The sequence below is a fragment of the Bombina bombina genome, chromosome 3, assembly GCF_027579735.1.
Source record: "Bombina bombina isolate aBomBom1 chromosome 3, aBomBom1.pri, whole genome shotgun sequence".
NCBI lineage: Eukaryota > Metazoa > Chordata > Amphibia > Anura > Bombinatoridae > Bombina > Bombina bombina.
The window spans coordinates 57,754,433-57,777,277 of record NC_069501.1 but is presented as its reverse complement, the minus strand read 5'-3'; positions in this window follow the sequence as shown (position 1 = coordinate 57,777,277).

Here is a 22,845-nt window from a genome sequence, read left to right as displayed (position 1 = left end):
ATTTTATTTAGATTAATTTAATGTAGGTGGCAACAGTGTAGGGGGGCAGATTAGGGGTGTTTAGACTCGGGGTACATGTTAGGGTGTTAGGTGCAGACACTTCCCTTAGGAATCAATGGGATATCGGGCAGCAGCGAACATGAGCTTTCGCTGCTGTCAGACTCCCATTGATTCTATATGATGGATATACTCAAAGCGCCAACAAACACCTATGAGCCTGGAAGAGGTGAAGCCTAGCTCTCACCTAAAAATGAACTACAAAGGGAAGGAATCCCAGGCGCCAACTGACGGAGGCTAGGTGTGATTTAAAAGGAGTTTAATTGACTAAAATAATATACAATAAAAACAATATATAATAATATATTCTCATGGATCCATGGTACAATAGCAATGTATTACAATACAATAAAACAATAAAACACAATAAACCACAATAAAACACAATAAAAACGGATATTAAATTGCTGAGCCAATGTTAACAGTGCCTTGAGTGATACAGTTCATATAGAACAGATCGCTAGAGTAGGTTATCCACTCCAGTGGATTCAGGTGAGGACAAAATAATAGTCCAAATGTGTGACAAACCAATACGTGTCTTGGAGTGAAAAAAATCCTAGTGCTCCAAATGAAAAAAATGAAAAAATGGTAAAATAGAAAAATGTGTACTTGAGGATATTCAAAGTTGGGGATGGTGAAAAATTATTATGGCGATAAGACAAAGGATAGAAAAAATTAATAACAGTTCGCCCAAAAATAAAAATCCAAATCACACACAATGCGCAAAAATGTGCAGAAAAAATATATAGAAAAAATATATGTAGGTAAACAGTGAAATTCCACAAATCAAGCAGTCAGTGTTAGTCTGTGTACAAAATAAAACAAAACAGGATTCCGTTGAAGAAGAGTGTGATAAACCACAAAATAAATCCAAAGTGTATGTCAGTGTTAGAGACTTAGAGCTACAGGCTCCTTAGTGCGGGGTATGCAGAATTGAGACAACGGTCTCTAAGGTGTGGGGAATATTACTTCAAAGTGTAGGAGAAGAAACCATCGGATCAAAGCCTGTGAAAAAAGCAAACACAAAACAATGTGCAGTAAATCCAAAATAATCAGCTATGATTGAAATTAAACTCACCAGTACGGGTCTACGCGTTTCGGCCCTTATAGGCCTTTATCAAGACTGGTTATTCATGTATACTGGCGGCCTTTTATAGCGTTTAGGCTATAAGGACCCGGATGTGGAGATTTACTCAACACTTCCGGTTACAATGTTGTAATACGATATGGAGATAGATTTATTTTAAATGTATACTCTATTTTCGACCCTATATTAAAATACTCTTCTATCATATTGTCTAGATGTTGTTAAAATATATAAGTAGTGGCAGGAGTATTTACAGAATAGCCTCTGTCTGTTTAGTGACGTCACTTCCGGTCGGCGAGAAACTGCCGTGATCTGCAGTGTTTTCTAATGTTATATTATAGATGATAATCAAGATGTCTCGTTGGTAGATACTGCTATTTGATAAATAGCTCTAATTTTGATAAATAGCTCTAATTTTGAGAAAATGGGGGTGGTAATAAAATTTTCTTTGCGATCAAATTCTATTGATCCGATTGGTCATGACGTCACTCATGGCCTTTACAGTAATCCCTGTGGTCCCTTAAAAGTGTCCATATTTTACAAAAGAAAGGGAATTATTCCTTTAGTGTGTATCACTATGCATCGCTAGGGGAAATGCGGTTTCACAAAATCCTATATATAGTATATTGTCACAATACCGATAAGACACATCTTATTAATGGTGACCTTATTCGTCATCCCCTGTCTGATAGGGTGTGTACAAGGCATATATTACTGATTATAGTGATAGAAGAAAAAGTGTGTATGATACAGACATAATTGTTAAGATTGTTCCTCATTTGAAGTATGCAAGGGTGTATGTTACTCAATATGGTGATAAGAGAGGGAGAGTATTTATTACGTATTATATATTTTAATAAAGATATGCTTTATTTAGAACTGTCCTTATGTTACCGATGTGGTGATAAGAGAAAAAGGGAATATGTGCTGCATCTCACATATGTTACTAAAAATATGCTTTATTTAGAAAAACGGATCGTTGTTTTTAGATATATTAAATATCAGGAGCCAATACAACTCAGGAAATTTCTCACTGTCAGTTATTTAGTTAATATCAGTTTTCTATTTGTCCAATCTGTCCTTACGTTACCGATGTGGTGATAAGAGAGAGAGAGAGTATGTGCTGCGTCTTACATCTGTTAGTAAAAATATGCTTTATTTGGAAAAACAGATAGTTTTATCAGATATATTAAATATCAGGTACCGCTACAACTCAGGAGATTTCTCAATATCAGTTATTTACTTATGTCAATTTTAAACTTGTCCAATCTGTCCTTACGTTACCGACATCCTTAGTATTGGTAGGATAGGAGTATGGAATCTGTGCCAGTATTAATAGAAATAAGTGGTCGTGTTGTCATATCGATACAGTATATAACCTACTATACCAAATATGGATGTAGTCTGTCTTTAATAAGTTGAGATAGTTTAAACATTATTCTTATTCCTAGACCTTGGATGTTTTATGTAACCTATGGTTATGTCATATTAGGCATATTTCTTGCCTAAGTGTAGAATAAGACAAGGGTACTGTTCCTTAGTTCCCTAATAGAGAGATCCAATAGCCTTATAATCCTTTAGATCTCAAAGGGGTTATCCCTTATACTAGGGGATAATCGTCCTTGGGATCTGATAGTAGATCCTGGGTATTTCTGAGGTTATAAACATAGTCAACATGTTTGAGGACAATGTGGATAAGGGGTGGAGTAGTTGAGGAGGAGAAGGACACTTATAACAATTGAAATAGGGTTAGGATTGATCTCACAGAGAGAGGTTTCTATACAGAGGGGAGTTTAAGCTATAATATTATAATTTTGATATTTTGGAGTTATGCTTTTATAGGTCCAGGTTCTGTGCCGTATACCTGGAAGGGAACTTTGACGCATCATAAAAAAATGAGGGACATCTACCTTGATATGCTGTATTATCCCTGGGTAGGACAGGTGGTAGTGTCTTGCTGAATCCCTTCATTGACTTTCTTATAATAATATATGTGTTGTCTGGGTTTTTTCAGCCTAAAAATTTTTTTTTAGTGTGCTTACTTTCCCACTATAATCTGTGTGAATTGGTGCAATCTAGGTTTCAGTCAAACTTAGTTTGAGCTATCAGTATTTGACTATAACATATCAGAGTCGGGATGCTGAGATGGAGATATTTTTCGGATTTGGCAGGATGTGTCAGCCATATACTTCATTTTTGATGATTGATACCATCAAATAGTTCAGTGGGTTTGAAAGGATAAATCAGTCTTGTACTTCATTCATGATGATTAATACCATCTAGTATTTTTAAGTTTACAAGGATTGTCAGATGTATGTGCAGGAGTTAGAGGCCTTATTTTTGCTTTATAGCTGGTCCTTGTAGGTGTCAACTGATGTTGAGTAAATGGGAGAGGTCCTCTTTGTTATTTAATCCTTTTGGAAAAAGGCAGTCAAGGTTAAAAATCAATTTTGATTCCGTAATACGTATTTTGTTGGTATAGTTTCCGCCTCTCCAACATTTTGTTACTTTCTCTATACCCATAAATGATAGGTCTTTTATATTCCCTTGATGTTTGGTTGAGAAATGTCGATAGAGTGCTGTGTCCATATTCAATTTCTCAATGAGAAGTAAATGTTCCCGGATTCTATCCCTTAGGGTCCGAGAAGATTGGCCCACATATTGAAGTCCACAGGTACATTGTAGCAAGTAAATCACTCCGCTGTCCCGGCATCTAATCAGGTCATGGATCTTATACTTTTCATTCGTATGGTGACAACTGAAGGTTGCGGATTTGATACCATGCTTACATACCTTGCATGATGGGCAAGGGAAAAAAACATTTATCTCTTTCCCATAAACATCCTTGACACCTAATACCTTCTTTTTCTGTAGACTAGGGTCTAGTTTGCTTTTCAGATTCCTCGTCTTCCTATAGATGAACCTTGGTTTGGAAGGAAGTTTCTCACCGATAATATCATCGTCCTTCAAAAGTGACCAATGTTTTTGAATTATCCTTTCAATAATGTTCTTATTCCCACTATATTCGGTGATCATATTGATGTTAAGCGTATCATCTTCCGGTGGTCTCTCTTTTCTTTTATATGTCATCAGCTCAGTTCTTTCAATATGGCTGATCTCCTGCACTTTTTGTTCCAATTCATTCTCATTATATCCTCTGTCTATAAATTTGTTCTTAATAAGTTCTGCTTGTTGTTCCCATTTTTCATGGGTTGAACAATTCTTCCTTATTCTCAGTAATTGTCCTGTCGGGATGTTGTTCTTCCAGGACTTGTGATGACAACTCATTCTGTGGATAAAGTTATTGCTATCCACTTTCTTAAAGAACGTGGAAGTTTCTATTTTGTCATGTATTATTTCTATTTTGAGATCCAGAAAAACCAATTCACTCCTACTCCAAATGTATGTGAATTTTAGGTTTTCAGTACTCCTATTCATCACCTCAAAGGTATAATCCAAATCTTCTTGTGTCCCCTTCCATATGATGATGATGTCGTCTATGTATCGGCGATAGAGAACCAGGTCCGCACTCGCTGGGCATGACTCCCAGAAGATGTGCTCCCACTTTCCCATATACAGGTTCGCGTAACTCGGTGCGAACCTGGTCCCCATCGCCGTACCGCATATCTGTTGGTAATACTTCCCTTCATCGCAGAAATAGTTGTGACTCAGAATATATCGAATCCCCTCCAGAATGAACTCCTTTTGCTCTCCTTGAAGTTCCTCGTCTTTATCCAAGAAGAATTCAACCGCTTTCAGACCCTCTTCATGAGGGATGCACATATATAGGGACGTAACATCACAGGTAGCTAGAATATATCCGTCTTCCCAGGTTATTCCATCTAGGAGGTTGAGTACCTGTGTGGAATCCTTCAGGTAGGAAGGTAGCTGCCTCACATACTTTTGAAGGTTTAGATCAATATACTCAGATAGATTTGAGCTCAAGGATCCAATGCCTGAGATGATAGGTCTTCCCGGTGGTTTCTTCAGCGATTTATGAATCTTCGGTAAGTGATAAATGATAGGGGTTATTGGATGACTGATGTTGATATATTCATATTCTTTATTATTGAGTATCCCTTGTTCCTTAGCTTGATCGAAAATCCTCAACAGCTCCTTTTTATACGTGGTTTCTGGATTTCCTGGCAATCTCATGTAGGTTTCTTTGTCACTTAAAATCCTTGCATTTTCCAGATCGTAGTCCACCTTATCCATGATGACAATCCCCCCTCCCTTGTCGGCAGGTTTAATCGTTAGGTTATGGTTGTCTTCTAGATTCCTGATGGTTATTATCTGTTGGTTGGAGAGATTATGTCTCTTGATCTTCAATTTGTGGGACTGTATCTCTCTAATCTCTTTACATACTATAGTCTCAAATGACTCTATAGCTGTTCCCTTACTGTTTATGGGGTAAAAAGTTGACTTTGGTTTCAGATCTGTGTGTTTATAACCATCATTAACTTCACGTGGCTTATAGACTGATCTCTCTAGGGCTGATTTTGCAAAGAATCTTTTTAGAGTCAGTTTCCTCACAAACTCCTTTACATTGACGAATGTCTGGAATTTATTGAGGTTTCTTGTGGGGGCGAAGGAGAGGCCGTATTTTAGAACGGAGGTCTCTTCTTTAGAGAGGATATGGGAGCTCAAATTGAAGATACCTTCTGGTTTCTCTTCCACTACCAGATTAGGATCCATAATCTTGGTTTTGTTCACTTTGGCTCCTCCTCTTTTTCCCCGATGGGTTCTTTTCTTTATGCTGTTGTTCTTTCTGATCTTGCTTCTCTCTGGGGTTTTGGTATCCTCTCCTTCTCCCTGTTGTGTATGCGATCCACCTCTAAAAAAGAAGGTGACCCAATCTCAATGTTGTTTATTGTGGTTTGAGGTTCTTCTCGTGACTCTGTCTGTTTAGTGCCTTGTTGTGTTCTCCATTCATCATTTCCATGTCCATTCCTTTGGTCCTTTCTTGAGGGGGTATGTACTTCTCTTCTTCGTTGTGTCCTGAAGTCTTCTCCTGGGGTCCGAAACATATCATTTCTCCTCATCTGTTTGTCATGGTAAGGAAAATCTCTCTCATCTTCATATCTCGACTCAAATCTGTTATAACTGTACTGATATGGTCGTTCCTCAGCATAGCGTCTATGTTGGTATTCTCTCCTCTCGTAATCTCCTCTTGGTACATTTCTAAAATCACTCCTATTATATGGGGTTCTGTTATAGTTATTTTCCCATCTATCTTCCCTAATCTCTCTTCTCCTATTTGGTGAGTGTGCCCCTCTCAGATTCATAGTCCTATAATTAGTCCTATCATTATCGTAATATTGATTGTCCTGGTTATCATATCTTCTATTATCATAGTAGATTCTATTTTGTCTGTATGGTGCTCGTGCATAGTGATTTGGTCGATAATAATTTCTCCAAGGGGGTCTGTGTTGATTGGACCTCTGAGTAGTGTGGTGGCTACAATGTACCTGTGGACTTCAATATGTGGGCCAAACTTCTCGGACCCTAAGGGATAGAATCCGGGATAGAATCCGGGAACATTTACTTCTCATTGAGAAATTGAATATGGACACAGCACTCTATCGACATTTCTCAACCAAACATCAAGGGAATATAAAAGACCTATCATTTATGGGTATAGAGAAAGTAACAAAATGTTGGAGAGGCGGAAACTATACCAACAAAATACGTATTACGGAATCAAAATGGATTTTTAACCTTGACTGCCTTTTTCCAAAAGGATTAAATAACAAAGAGGACCTCTCCCATTTACTCAACATCAGTTGACACCTACAAGGACCAGCTATAAAGCAAAAATAAGGCCTCTAACTCCTATGAGATCTAAAGGATTATAAGGCTATTGGATCTCTCTATTAGGGAACTAAGGAACAGTACCCTTGTCTTATTCTACACTTAGGCAAGAAATATGCCTAATATGACATAACCATAGGTTACATAAAACATCCAAGGTCTAGGAATAAGAATAATGTTTAAACTATCTCAACTTATTAAAGACAGACTACATCCATATTTGGTATAGTAGGTTATATACTGTATCGATATGACAACACGACCACTTATTTCTATTAATACTGGCACAGATTCCATACTCCTATCCTACCAATACTAAGGATGTCGGTAACGTAAGGACAGATTGGACAAGTTTAAAATTGACATAAGTAAATAACTGATAGTGAGAAATTTCCTGAGTTGTAGCGGTACCTGATATTTAATATATCTGATAAAACTATCTGTTTTTCCAAATAAAGCATATTTTTACTAACAGATGTAAGACGCATCACATACTCTCTCTCTCTCTTATCACCACATCGGTAACGTAAGGACAGATTGGACAAATAGAAAACTGATATTAACTAAATAACTGACAGTGAGAAATTTCCTGAGTTGTATTGGCTCCTGATATTTAATATATCTAAAAACAACGATCCGTTTTTCTAAATAAAACATATTTTTAGTAACATATGTGAGATGCAGCACATATTCCCTTTTTCTCTTATCACCACATCGGTAACGTAAGGACAGTTCTAAATAAAGCATATCTTTATTAAAATATATAATACGTAATAAATACTCTCCCTCTCTTATCACCATATTGAGTAACATACACCCTTGCATACTTCAAATGAGGAACAATCTTAACAATTATGTCTGTATCATAAACACTTTTTCTTCTATCACTATAATCAGTAATATATGCCTTGTACACACCCTATCAGACAGGGGATGACGAATAAGGTCACCATTAATAAGATGTGTCTTATCGGTATTGTGACAATATACTATATATAGGATTTTGTGAAACCGCATTTCCCCTAGCGATGCATAGTGATACACACTAAAGGAATAATTCCCTTTCTTTTGTAAAATATGGACACTTTTAAGGGACCACAGGGATTACTGTAAAGGCCATGAGTGACGTCATGACCAATCGGATCAATAGAATTTGATCGCAAAGAAAATTTTATTACCACCCCCATTTTCTCAAAATTAGAGCTATTTATCAAAATTAGAGCTATTTATCAAATAGCAGTATCTACCAACGAGACATCTTGATTATCATCTATAATATAACATTAGAAAACACTGCAGATCACGGCAGTTTCTTGCTGACCGGAAGTGACGTCACTAAACAGACGGAGGCTATTCTGTAAATACTCCTGCCACTACTTATATATTTTAACAACATCTAGACAATATGATAGAAGAGTATTTTAATATAGGGTCGAAAATAGAGTATACATTTAAAATAAATTTAAAATAAATCTATCTCCATATCGTATTACAACATTGTAACCGGAAGTGTTGAGTAAATCTCCACATCCGGGTCCTTATAGCCTAAACGCTATAAAAGGCCGCCAGTATACATGAATAACCAGTCTTGATAAAGGCCTATAAGGGCCGAAACGCGTAGACCCGTACTGGTGAGTTTAATTTCAATCCTAGCTGATTATTTTGGATTTACTGCACATTGTTTTGTGTTTGCTTTTTTTCATAGGCTTTGATCCGATGGTTTCTTCTCCTACACTTTGAAGTAATATTCCCCACACCTTAGAGACCGTTGTCTCAATTCTGCATACCCCGCACTAAGGAGCCTGTAGCTCTAAGTCTCTAACACTGACATACACTTTGGATTTATTTTGTGGTTTATCACACTCTTCTTCAACGGAATCCTGTTTTGTTTTATTTTGTACACAGACTAACACTGACTGCTTGATTTGTGGAATTTCACTGTTTACCTACATATATTTTTTCTATATATTTTTTCTGCACATTTTTGTGCATTGTGTGTGATTTGGATTTTTATTTTTGGGCGAACTGTTATTAATTTTTTCTATCCTTTGTCTTATCGCCATAATAATTTTTCACCATCCCCAACTTTGAATATCCTCAAGTACACATTTTTCTATTTTACCATTTTTTCATTTTTTTCATTTGGAGCACTAGGATTTTTTTCACTCCAAGACACGTATTGGTTTGTCACACATTTGGACTATTATTTTGTCCTCACCTGAATCCACTGGAGTGGATAACCTACTCTAGCGATCTGTTCTATATGAACTGTATCACTCAAGGCACTGTTAACATTGGCTCAGCAATTTAATATCCGTTTTTATTGTGTTTTATTGTGGTTTATTGTGTTTTATTGTTTTATTGTATTGTAATACATTGCTATTGTACCATGGATCCATGAGAATATATTATTATATATTGTTTTTATTGTATATTATTTTAGTCAATTAAACTCCTTTTAAATCACACCTAGCCTCCGTCAGTTGGCGCCTGGGATTCCTTCCCTTTGTAGACTCCCATTGATTCCTATGGGATCTGCCGCCTCCAGGGCGGCGGATTGAAAATAAGGTACCCTGGGTTGGAATAGTGGTGAGTGTACCTGGTTCTTCTTTGATAACTTCCAAAAGAAGTCAGATTGTGCCAAACTTGCGTTTGGAACATCTGGAGTGACGTAAGCATCGATCTGTGTCGGACTGAGTCCGGCAGATCATATCTTACGTCACTAAATTTTACTTTTGCCGTTCTGTAGGGCTTGATAACTGTGGCAAATCATCCTCGTCACAAATATGCTGCGGCATTCCAGCGTATTTGCGGTTGACGGTTTGATAAATAGAGGCCAAAGTGTCAAAATAAATTTGAATAGATTGAATGGTATATATTATTTTATAAGCATCAATAGCATTAATCACATTTTCGATTTCTACTTCCAAACAGCTGTGTGTTCATTAACAGGATTGATTAGAAATAAAATATTTAGCTATATTAAGCGTCATCCAGAATTGATTATAGCAGCCAAATTTATTCTGGGCACAGTTGTGAAAGAATTTGCTGATGACTTGGAATCTAACTATTTGAAAATGTATTCTTATTTTTTTTTAAAGATATCATTCATTACAAAGTATGTTTATATATATTCATTTTAAACAATATAACAATGTTGTTTAAGCTTTTACTGACTCTTTAAAGGGAGAGTAACGTCAAATTTAAGCTCCCATGACTCAGAAAGAGCATGCAATTTTATTTGCTTTGTACTTTTGGAATCCTTTGTTGAAAAACATATTTAGTATGGCATCATGGCGTTGACTCACCTGATGTTGTCAGCTAGCTCCCAGTAGTGCATTGCTGCACCGTTAATAAAGGATACCAAGAGAATGAAGGAAATTTGATTTAATAGAGGTACATTGCAGATGTTTAAATGTGTATGCTCTATCTGAATCGTGGAAGGTAAAAAATAGGTTTCATGTCGCTTTAATTGAAAATTGGATGCACGTTATGAATTTGGTATTATTGGTTACTTGGGTACGTTAGCAAGTCATCATTCATACATCAATTAGCTGTGCCATTTTATTATAGAATCAGCCGTACATTTTCTGCATAGTTGAAAGCTACTGTGAAAATTTTCTTTGAAAAGAACGAGAAATGTCACATAACACATGGTTTAGCAAATTTGTCTGTTATATCATACACACAAGTCAGTTGGCCTAACTTATTCAAACTTATTTTCATTAAATAGATTACATTGTCATAACAAAAAAGCAATAAATATGTTAAAACATGAAGCCGCAAATTGGGACGGGTTTAATTAATGCTTATAGGGTCATTCCAGCCAAAATTGGAATCCATGCAGATGCATTCCAGTTTTAAAGAGAAGCATATTTGTAATCTGCACGAATTAGCAAAAATGCTTCTAATAAAAGCTATAGATGTTTCAAAAATGTATTTAGGTATGCATCGTGCACTAGCATTTTACACACAGCTCTTGCTCAGTGAGCTAAGGATACTTGCACCATCTAGTAATGACTCAATTTGTTAATTGCTTACATGATACAAGCTCTGCTGGTACTCTAAACATCTGCATTGTATTAAGTGCTGGTGCACTGAGAATATCTAGCTATGCTTCACATGCACGTGCAGAGAAAAATGGTAACGCTAAAACAGTGATATAGTTTACTAGAAGCATTTTTGCCAAATATTGCAAATATGTTTCTGTTCAATGATGTCATTCATCTATGTGCATTTATATTTAGACAGGAATGTCCCTTTAAGCACCGTAGAATCGCATCATCAAATACATAGTAATAAAGTCTTTAATAACACATTAAATTGTGCAGTAGATTTTCTTCTGATAAATTTCAAAGTGTCTTCAAATTCCTCTGTCCCCTGCATCATGTGACAGCTTTCAGCCAATTACAGACTAATGTACATATATATTGTGTAGGAGTAGTAGCTGGTGCCTAAAACAATGTAAACATATAAACACTATGCACAATTTAATAATACAAGTCAAACAATTTTTTTTTTTACTGATTTTTTTAAAATCTCTATATTTAACGTTTAGTTTTGAGTTTAATATCCCTTTAATAATAAAATACATGTAAAAATAATAATTGCTATTGCATATTCCCCGTTTTTATTTTATCATGTGGGATTTAAATACCATAGAGTGTCTAATATATTCATTCAGTGATTAATATTAAGTTCTAGACTGCCAGTACATTGCAGATCAAATCAGCTCTCATTCTTGCCTTTTACGTGAAATATGTTACAAATGTAAATAAAAAAAGCTAATACTAGTTAGAAATGTTAATAAAAATGCATTTGAATCATTTTATACGTTTTGAGGTTTACGCCTGTCGCACAAGGCATGATGTGCACCCAGCAGCGTTTTGCTGGTTCGTTTACAAGAGCACAGGTGGAATTATTTTATGCACTATTCACTTCCATTTATATCTGTGACGTTCTGTCACATTGAGGTCTTTTGCCATGAGGTTCCCTAGTGTGCGCCCTCTGTACTGACTTACATTGATCTCTTGATTTTTCTGTTAATTAAGATGAATTCTGCAGCCTGCTGAAAGGCTGCCCCACTGTCCACTAGCTGCAGAGGACCAAGCTTTATTAGGTAGCTTTTGTGTTTGAAACTTAGTGCACTTTTAGGTTATCTAAGGGACAAAGCTAAATGGAGGCACTCAGCGCTCTGGTTTTTGTTGATTTTTTGAGTCTGAGCTTTGCTAAATTTCACTGTTCTTCAAAGACATAAGCTGATTAATGATGGCATAGCTGGTAGCATACAGTATTCATCTGTATACACCATCCAAGCTTATTTAATAGTTATTTACTGTCTTTCTCTTTCCTTTAATTTTAGTTAATTCTGGATACAGCATAGCAAAGAAGAGATACAGGAATATTGTCTCATACACCAGACGTCTTGACACATCAGGCAAACTGCCCGTATAGTAATTTACAGATTAATTGAAATGGAATACATGCAAAAATTAACCTTAAAAAAAAATGAAAAAGAATAGAGGGGCGCCTCATGTGTGGTATCATCAAGTACACAACTAACATACAACACAAATCAGGCCAAATGGGTACTCACAGATTCCCGAAGCACACTCATGTGCTGGTAGAAGCAGGCTGCAGAATTGTAGAGGTGTGACAGCTCACCCACTTAAAAGCACTTTTAGCGAGAGGTGTTGGTACTAAAAATGCAGGCACTACATGTGCAGACTTTTAATGATGCAACCAATAATATTTTCTTAGTACAGAGGGTACTCACATACTCACGGAGCACACCAATGTGCTTGTGGAAGCAGGCTGCAGATTGATCTAGGTGTGGTAGCTCACCCAAACAAATGGTATCTTAGTAGTGATGGCGCAGGTATCCAGAAGTCCCAATTGTCTCACTCAGAAATTGAGCCAATTTGTTATATGAGGGTATAGGCAGATGGTGGGTAGAATAAAATCCACTCAAGGAGTAAAAAATATATCCAAATTTATTAAAAATACAAAGTCTTAAAAACAACAACACAGTTGCTGATAAAAGTGGATCATGGGGTGTCAAGTGGCCCCGCAATAAGTATTAAAAAAAAAAACGAACCGCATGCAATAAGTATGAAAAAAACACCTAACCGCCCATCATAAGTATTAAAAAAGAAACAATTAACCACCAGCAATAAGTATTTAAAAATAAAATAAAAATTAAGCACTCGCAATAAGTATTTTTTTTAAAAACTAACCGCCCGTACGAAGTATTAAGAAAAAAATAAACTAACCGCCCGCACGGGGTATTAAGAAAAAAAAACAACTACCTAATAAAATTATTAACCCCTAAATCCGCAAACCCCAACATCCCAAACAACCTAATACATCTATTAACCCCTAAACCCCCAACCCCCCACAACGCATTAAACCTAATTTACCTATTAACTTCTACACCGCTAACCCCCACAATGCAAAAAAATTATTTAATGACTAAGCCCCCTAACCTAACACCCCCTAAATTTACCCCTTAATTACAATAAAAATAAATTACTACATTACAATAAAAAATACAAAAAAAAAATACAATACATTAATCTAATTACAGAAAATAAAAAAACGCTAAAATTACAAAAAATAATAAGCAACACTATCCAAAATAAAAAAATTAAACCTAATCCCTATGAAAATAAAAAAGCCCCCCAAAATAAAAACACCACCATAATCTAATGCTAAAGTACCAATAGCCCTTAAAAGGGCATTTTGTAGGGCATTGCCCTAAGTTTAACAGCTCTTTTACATTACAAATAAACTAAGTCCCCCTAACAGTAAAACCCCCCTTCCACCAAACCCCCCCAAAATAAAAAACTAACACTAATAAACCTAAACTACCCATTGCCCCTAAAGGGGCATTTGTATGGGCATTGCCCTTAAAAGGGCATTCAGCTCTTTTTCACTGCCCTTAAAAGGGCATTCAGCTCTTTTGAAGTTTGCCCAAAAAAAAACTCTAATCTAAAAAATGAAAACCCCCCAAAAAATTAAAAAACAAACAAACACTAAAGCCCCACATAGGTACTCACATTTTAAGTCCGGTGGAGAAGGTCTTCTTCCAGGCGGGTCCATCTTCTTCAGCAACAGCGAAGGTGGCGTGGAACGGAGGTCCTGAGTGGTCTTCCAAAAAGTGGTGATCCTCGGCGGCAGTCATCGGCAGTGGGGGCGCTCCTCGGCGGCGGTGGAGCTCCTCAGCGACGGTCCTGGGTGAAGGCGTGGAGTTTCCTCTTCATGCGATCGTCCACAGCACACTGAAGATTGAATTCCAGGTACCCCATATTTATTGATCCTAATGGATGAAATTTTCAAAATCAGCCAATAGGATGAGATCTACTGAAATCTTATTGGCTGATTTGCAAAGCCAATAGGATTTCAGTAGCTCTAATCCTATTGGCTGTTTTGAAAAATTCAACAGCCAATAGAATGAGAGCTACTGAAATCTTATTAGATGATTTTAACAGCAAAGAAAAATTCAGCCAATAGAAATGCAAGGTACCCCAAATTGATTGTGTTACCTTGCATTCAATATTCAGTATACCACAGACATCAGATGAAGAGGAGCCTCCATGTCACCGAGGACCGCCGCCACTGAGGACAGCTGCCGACGCTGCCACAGATGACCACCGCCGAGGATCGCCACATCTGGGAAGACCTCTCCGGACCTCTACTCCGCGCCACCTTTGCTGTGGATGAAGATGATGGACTCGCCTGGAAGAATGCCTTCTCCGCCGGACTTCTGAAACCGTGAATACTTATTGTGATTTTTAGATTAGGGGTTTTTTTTCAAAAATTTGGGTGGTTTTCTTTTTTTAGATTCGGTTTTTTTTGGGCAAATTTCAAAAGAGCTGAATGCCCTTTTAAGGGCAGTGAAAAAGAGCTGAATGCCCTTTTAAGGGCAATACCCATACAAATGCACATACACGCGCACATACAAATCAACATACACACCTTTGAGCCCTCCCTTGTTATATACCATTTTAACTATCATGTTTGCGCTCAATTAATAGTTAGGACCTGCATTATTCAGTGCTGCCCATTGAAGTGTATTATGTGAGGGCTTTAGAGCACCTGGGCTACAGATGTTAGCGCTCCCTAGGCTTTTACTTGAGCGCTTACATTTTACTCTTAACTTCTTATATGAGAGTAAAAATGGAAGCATTATGGATTTCCCTCTAGAGATGTTAATGCACCATAGAGCTAACATTTTTACGCTCTACTTGTAATCCAGCCCTATATTATAATCATTATTATTATTTTTATATAAAATGGAATACTGCCTTAAAGGCACACATTTGTAGACGAAGGAGAAACAATCAGAAGCTACACCATCTGAGTCTAGGGATACATGCATGTAATTTTAAGTCACTTTTAAATTCACGTCTATTTTAAAATGTGCTTTGTTCTGTTGTTATCTCTTGTTGAAAAAGAATACCCACATATCCTATGCTAGTGGGAGCTAGCTGCTGATTGGTGCCTGCACACATTTGTCTCTTGGGATTGGCTAACTAGATGTGTTCCTTTAGCAAATGATAAGAAGATAATGAAGCTAATTTGATACTAGAAGTACATTGGAAAGATGTTTAAAAGTGTATGTTCTGTCCAAATCATGAAAGAAACTTCTGGGGTTTTCTGTCTTTTTAAGCTCAATGAGCACGTAAACCCAGGTACCTTGTTGCCTCTAGGTACAAAATCCAAAAGTACTAATTTGCATGTGCACTAAAGCACTGAAGCAAGGCTTCTGTCTCTTCATTCCATTCTTCCCATGTGAAACGCTAACAGTTACGCGCAAGTGATAAGGGGTTTATTGTGGGTGTTTGCGCTTGTCGGGTTTTCCGCTTGTATTACAGGTAGAAAGTAAATGCAATCACAAATTTATACAATATTAATTTAAATAAAGGTTTTAACTAAGTATTTACCTTAAATATTTCTCATTTCTATTTTCTGCACATATTAGAATATGTTCTAAGTTTTTATATATAGTGCCAATAAAACATCATATATATATATAGTACCAATAAAACATCAGATATATATATAGTACCAATAAAACATCATATATATATATAGTACCAATAAAACATCATATATATATATAGTACCAATAAAACATCATATATATATATAGTACCAATAAAACATCATATATATATATAGTACCAATAAAACATCAGATATATATATAGTACCAATAAAACATCAGATATATATATAGTACCAATAAAACATCATATATATATATAGTACCAATAAAACATCAGATATATATATAGTACCAATAAAACATCAGATATATATATAGTACCAATAAAACATCATATATATATATATATATATAGTACCAATAAAACATCAGATATATATATAGTACCAATAAAACATCATATATATATAGTACCAATAAAACATCAGATATATATATAGTACCAATAAAACATCAAATATATATATAGTACCAATAAAACATCAGATATATATATATATATAGTACCAATAAAACATCAGATATATATATAGTACCAATAAAACATCATATATATATAGTACCAATAAAACATCAGATATATATATAGTACCAATAAAACATCAGATATATATATAGTACCAATAAAACATCATATATATATAGTACCAATAAAACATCAGATATATATATAGTACCAATAAAACATCAGATATATATATATATATAGTACCAATAAAACATCAGATATATATATATATATATATAGTACCAATAAAACATCAGATATATATATATATATATATATATATATATATATAGTACCAATAAAACATCAGATATATATATATATATATATAGTACCAATAAAACATCAGATATATATATATATATATATAGTACCAATAAAACATCAGATATATATATATATATAGTACCAATAAAACATCAGATATATATATAGTACCAATAAAACATCATATATATATATATATATATATATAGTACCAATAAAACATCAGATATATATATATATATAGTACCAATAAAACATCAGATATATATATATATATAGTACCAATAAAACATCAGATATATATATAGTACCAATAAAACATCATATATATATATATATATATATATATATATATATATATATATATATATAGTACCAATAAAACATCAGATATATATATAGTACCAATAAAACATCAGATATATATATATATATATATATATATATATAGTACCAATAAAACATCAGATATATATATATAGTACCAATAAAACATCAGATATATATATAGTACCAATAAAACATCAGATATATATATATATATAGTACCAATAAAACATCAGATATATATATAGTACCAATAAAACATCATATATATATATATATATATATATATAGTACCAATAAAACATCAGATATATATATAGTACCAATAAAACATCATATATATATATATATATATATATATATATATATATATATATATATATAGTACCAATAAAACATCATATATATATATATATATATATAGTACCAATAAAACATCAGATATATATATAGTACCAATAAAACATCAGATATATATATAGTACCAATAAAACATCAGATATATATATATATATATATAGTACCAATAAAACATCAGATATATATATAGTACCAATAAAACATCATATATATATATATATATATATATATATAGTACCAATAAAACATCAGATATATATATAGTACCAATAAAACATCATATATATATATATATATAGTACCAATAAAACATCAGATATATATATAGTACCAATAAAACATCAGATATATATATAGTACCAATAAAACATCATATATATATATATATATATATATATATATATAGTACCAATAAAACATCAGATATATATATAGTACCAATAAAACATCATATATATATATATATATATATATAGTACCAATAAAACATCAGATATATATATAGTACCAATAAAACATCAGATATATATATAGTACCAATAAAACATCATATATATATAGTACCAATAAAACATCAGATATATATATAGTACCAATAAAACATCATATATATATATAGTACCAATAAAACATCAGATATATATATAGTACCAATAAAACATCATATATATATAGTACCAATAAAACATCATATATATATATATATATATATATATATATATATATATATATATATATATATATATATATATATATATATATATATATATATAGTACCAATAAAACATCATATATATATATAGTACCAATAAAACATCATATATATATATATATATATATATATAGTACCAATAAAACATCAGATATATATATATATATATAGTACCAATAAAACATCAGATATATATATATATATATATATAGTACCAATAAAACATCAGATATATATATATATATATATATATATATATATATATATAGTACCAATAAAACATCATATATATATATATATATATATATATAGTACCAATAAAACATTAGATATATATATATATATATATATATATATATATATATATATATATATATAGTACCAATAAAACATTAGATATATATATATATATATAGTACCAATAAAACATCATTCATATATATATATATATATATATATATATATATATATATATATATATATATATATATAGTACCAATAAAACATCATATATATATATATATATATAGTACCAATAAAACATTAGATATATATATATATATATATATATATATATATATATAGTACCAATAAAACATCATATATATATATATATATATATATAGTACCAATAAAACATTAGATATATATATATATATATATAGTACCAATAAAACATCATATATATATATATATATATATATATATAGTACCAATAAAACATTAGATATATATATATATATATAGTACCAATAAAACATTAGATATATATATATATATATATAGTACCAATAAAACATCATATATATATATATATATATATATATATATATATATATATATATATATATATATATATATATATATATATATATATATATATATATATATATATATATAGTACCAATAAAACATCATATATATATATATATATATAGTACCAATAAAACATTAGATATATATATATATATATATATATAGTACCAATAAAACATCATATATATATATATATATATATATATATATATATATATATATATATATATATATATATATATATATATATATATATATAGTACCAATAAAACATTAGATATATATATATATATAGTACCAATAAAACATTAGATATATATATATATATATAGTACCAATAAAGTCCCCCTAACAGTAAAACCCCCCTTCCACCAAACCCCCCAAAATAAAAAACTAACACTAATAAACCTAAACTACCCATTGCCCCTAAAGGGGCATTTGTATGGGCATTGCCCTTAAAAGGGCATTCAGCTCTTTTTCACTGCCCTTAAAAGGGCATTCAGCTCTTTTGAAGTTTGCCCAAAAAAAAACTCTAATCTAAAAAATGAAAACCCCCCAAAAAATTAAAAAACAAACAAACACTAAAGCCCCACATAGGTACTCACATTTTAAGTCCGGTGGAGAAGGTCTTCTTCCAGGCGGGTCCATCTTCTTCAGCAACAGCGAAGGCGGCGTGGAACGGAGGTCCTGAGTGGTCTTCCAAAAAGTGGTGATCCTCGGCGGCAGTCATCGGCAGTGGGGGCGCTCCTCGGCGGCGGTGGAGCTCCTCAGCGACGGTCCTGGGTGAAGGCGTGGAGTTTCCTCTTCATGCGATCGTACCAATAAAACATCAGATATATATATAGTACCAATAAAACATCATATATATATAGTACCAATAAAACATCAGATATATATATAGTACCAATAAAACATCAGATATATATATAGTACCAATAAAACATCATATATATATAGTACCAATAAAACATCAGATATATATATAGTACCAATAAAACATCAGATATATATATATATATAGTACCAATAAAACATCAGATATATATATATATATATATATAGTACCAATAAAACATCAGATATATATATATATATATATATATATATAGTACCAATAAAACATCAGATATATATATATATATATAGTACCAATAAAACATCAGATATATATATATATATATAGTACCAATAAAACATCAGATATATATATATATATAGTACCAATAAAACATCAGATATATATATAGTACCAATAAAACATCATATATATATATATATATATAGTACCAATAAAACATCAGATATATATATATATATAGTACCAATAAAACATCAGATATATATATATATATAGTACCAATAAAACATCAGATATATATATAGTACCAATAAAACATCATATATATATATATATATATATATATATATATATATATATATATATATATATAGTACCAATAAAACATCAGATATATATATAGTACCAATAAAACATCAGATATATATATATATATATATAGTACCAATAAAACATCAGATATATATATAGTACCAATAAAACATCAGATATATATATAGTACCAATAAAACATCAGATATATATATATATATAGTACCAATAAAACATCAGATATATATATAGTACCAATAAAACATCATATATATATATATATATATATAGTACCAATAAAACATCAGATATATATATAGTACCAATAAAACATCATATATATATATATATATAGTACCAATAAAACATCAGATATATATATAGTACCAATAAAACATCAGATATATATATAGTACCAATAAAACATCATATATATATATATATATATATATATAGTACCAATAAAACATCAGATATATATATAGTACCAATAAAACATCATATATATATATATATATATATAGTACCAATAAAACATCAGATATATATATAGTACCAATAAAACATCAGATATATATATAGTACCAATAAAACATCATATATATATAGTACCAATAAAACATCAGATATATATATAGTACCAATAAAACATCATATATATATATAGTACCAATAAAACATCAGATATATATATAGTACCAATAAAACATCATATATATATAGTACCAATAAAACATCATATATATATATATATATATATATATATATATATATATATATATATATATATAGTACCAATAAAACATCATATATATATATAGTACCAATAAAACATCATATATATATATATATATATATATATATAGTACCAATAAAACATCAGATATATATATATATATATATAGTACCAATAAAACATCAGATATATATATATATATATATAGTACCAATAAAACATCAGATATATATATATATATATATATATATATATATATATATATATATAGTACCAATAAAACATCATATATATATATATATATATATATATATATATATATATATATAGTACCAATAAAACATTAGATATATATATATATATATATATATATATATATATATATATATATATATATATAGTACCAATAAAACATTAGATATATATATATATATATAGTACCAATAAAACATCATTCATATATATATATATATATATATATATATATATATATATATATATATATATATATATATATATATATATATATATATATATATAGTACCAATAAAACATCATATATATATATATATATATAGTACCAATAAAACATTAGATATATATATATATATATATATATATATATAGTACCAATAAAACATCATATATATATATATATATATATATATAGTACCAATAAAACATTAGATATATATATATATATATATATATATAGTACCAATAAAACATCATATATATATATATATATATATATATATAGTACCAATAAAACATTAGATATATATATATATATATAGTACCAATAAAACATTAGATATATATATATATATATATAGTACCAATAAAACATCATATATATATATATATATATATATATATATATATATATATATATATATATATATATATATATATATATATATATATATATATATAGTACCAATAAAACATCATATATATATATATATATATATAGTACCAATAAAACATTAGATATATATATATATATATATATATATAGTACCAATAAAACATCATATATATATATATATATATATATATATATATATATATATATATATATATAGTACCAATAAAACATTAGATATATATATATATATAGTACCAATAAAACATTAGATATATATATATATATATAGTACCAATAAAACATCATATATATATATATATATATATATATAGTACCAATAAAACATTAGATATATATATATATATATATATAGTACCAATAAAACATCATATATATATATATATATATATATATATATATATATATATATATATATATATATAGTACCAATAAAACATTATATATATATATATATATATAGTACCAATAAAACATCAGATATATATATATATATATAGTACCAATAAAACATCAGATATATATATATATATATATAGTACCAATAAAACATTAGATATATATATATATATATATATATAGTACCAATAAAACATTAGATATATATATATATATAGTACCAATAAAACATCAGATATATATATATATATATATATATATATATATATATATAGTACCAATAAAACATCAGATATATATATATATATATATATATATATATATATAGTACCAATAAAACATCAGATATATATATATATATATATATAGTACCAATAAAACATCAGATATATATATATAGTACCAATAAAACATCATATATATATATATATATATATATATATATATATATATATAGTACCAATAAAACATTATAT